Raw genomic sequence first — 2,597 nt, 5'->3', positions numbered from 1 at the left:
CGTCTCCGCGTTGCTTCATATCTTTCTTACATTTATACTTTTTGTGAGCTCGGGCTGCATCCTGGGCCAAACAGGCCCATATAGATATGGATTCTTTGTAAACTAAGCACTTTCAGTAAAACAAAATGCAATTACCACTAAATACAGAATTTGAATAACACTAAATTAATGTTACTATTTTCGTTTTTGTTTTGGTTTAACTAGTTTTTGTGGCTGTCTTTTTGATGGATCTAATTCTCATATGTATAAATTTATCTGTTCAACTTATTTTTTGTAATAGGAAGTTTATTTGTCAAGATTCATTTTTCGTTTTGGTGTTTTTATGCTGGTTTTTTTAATTTTTTTTTCTTTATGTTTTCAACTTATTTATTCAAACAAAAACCCTAATACGAAGTTTGTCTTTGAAAATGTATCTGTGTAAACTTATCAATGGGAATTTGATGTTTATTTCATCTTCTTTTTGTTTCCAGTAAAAAATTCTATACTCGTAGGTATAAAGATTGTGTGCGAAAGATAAAGATTTTTTGTTTAATTATGTTGCGCTCACACAAGCCAGCCATATAAAGATTGTGTGCGAAAGATACGGTTAATAACTTAATATAATAGTCACACACAAGTTTATATGGCTAATAACTTGATTCGACTTTCTCATATAAAAGTCGAATCCTGCAACCATCAAAGCATGCATGCCCTTCCAATTCTGATTTTTGATGGCTAAGCTTGATAGCTGTGATATGGCTTCAGTCCTTCAATGGAACAAACTCCAACCTCCCTGCTTACTCATCCCAACTCAAACATGTCATCTCCATGTCTCAAATTCAAGTCAGCAATCTCGATTTTTTTGCCTCCGATGCCGCAAAAGTACTCTTGGCATGGGTTGGTTATCTGGCATTGTTGCTATTTACTAACCTCTTTGGCTAGTGCTTCTAATTGGTTCCACACTCCTGCTTGGTTGGTTATGGTGTTCAATATCTCTTTCTTACAAACCTGCAGGTTTGATTTCCTCTCTCTGGTATGCACATATTTTCTATCTCACTGTGCTAGCCGGAAATAGTATTTGCTTGATTAACTCCGGTTTGCTATGTTGTTGCCTTTTGTAATTTTCCATCCAACCGTCAGGTTGCCAATGGACTAACAACCAGCTTCCAAGGATTGAGTGTTAAAATCTACAGAGACATAGTTGATGCCGTCTAACACTCCATTCCGAAGCGCTTTCCCTGTCCATTCGCATGCTTGTGATAAATGAGAGCTACTGAGCAGCCAAATAACAAGGATCCAATTGGAACATTGTGATTGTAAATATTCCCATTGGATCTTGTTGTTTGGCTGCCCAACAGCCAATGGCGGAGATAGGCGGGTGGAGTGACCCCACTCAATTTTTTTAAAAAAAAAATTAATATATGTAATATTTTATTTGTTATTTGTCAAATTGTAATGTGTTTGTTTTTATGACTATGATTATTTGGATTATTTTAACTAATATTATTTTGTCCTCTTAATAGGTTATTTTGGTATATAATTGTTCATCATTATAGAAAGTACGACCCCAATGACAATCCATCCCAACTCCGCCACTGCCAACAGCTCTCATTTATCACAAGCATCCAAATGGACATGGAAGGGGCTTGGGAATGGAGTGTTATGCAAGATCAACTATGTCTGTATAGATTTTAGCACTCAATCCTTGGAAGCTGGTTGCTAGTCAATTACTAATGGCGACAGCATAGCAAGCAATGTTGATCCAACAAATACTATTTCCGGCTAGCACCGTGAGACAGAAAATATGTGCACATGACAGAGATGAAATATATATGGTTTGTAAGAAAGAGATATTGAACACCATAACTATTGTGCCCAGGAACTCCGAGATAAATATAAATACAAACAGACAGAGATATTTACATGGTTTGGCAATTGCTTATGTCCACGGGTGGTAGAGATTAATCACTTTATCACCAACGAGATTACAAGAATAAGTACCACTCACAAACCCAAAACCCAATTACACCCGATGTCTCACAAACACTCTCTTTTTATGAACTCTCACACACTCACTTTTCTCTGTCTGTCTTGCTTGCTTCACTCTATATATAACATGGAACAAAGCTTGCCTATTTATAGCTCTAACCTACCGAGAAACATGCTAAGTATTCAATGCATATTGAAGACTTTTCCATGGACATATCTTGTAGTTGATATGCGCATGGCTTCATGTCATCTTCATGCATGCCTTCATTTCAACTATAAGATTGCCTTTTGCAATCTTGCAAACTTATCTTCCCATACGCCATTAATAATTTGGCTACACATGCATTCATACATTTATGAATGTATGCAACCATTTGTCATGCGTGACCTTCATTGTGAGCCAATATTCAACCAACCAACCCAAGAGTTTTGCAGCATTGGAGGCAAATGCGAGATTGTTGAGTTGAATTTGAGACATGGAGAGGAGATGCTTGAGTTGGGATGAACAGGTACGAAAGTTGGTGTTTGTTCCATTGACGGACAGAAGCCATATCACTACCGGTCACCAAGCTTAGCCATCTAAAAGCAGGATTGGTTGCAGGGGCGAACTCACACAAAAAGCTCAAAAG

The sequence above is a fragment of the Tripterygium wilfordii genome, chromosome 4 (assembly GCF_013401445.1).
Source record: "Tripterygium wilfordii isolate XIE 37 chromosome 4, ASM1340144v1, whole genome shotgun sequence".
NCBI lineage: Eukaryota > Viridiplantae > Streptophyta > Magnoliopsida > Celastrales > Celastraceae > Tripterygium > Tripterygium wilfordii.
This window is presented reverse-complemented; position numbering follows the sequence as displayed.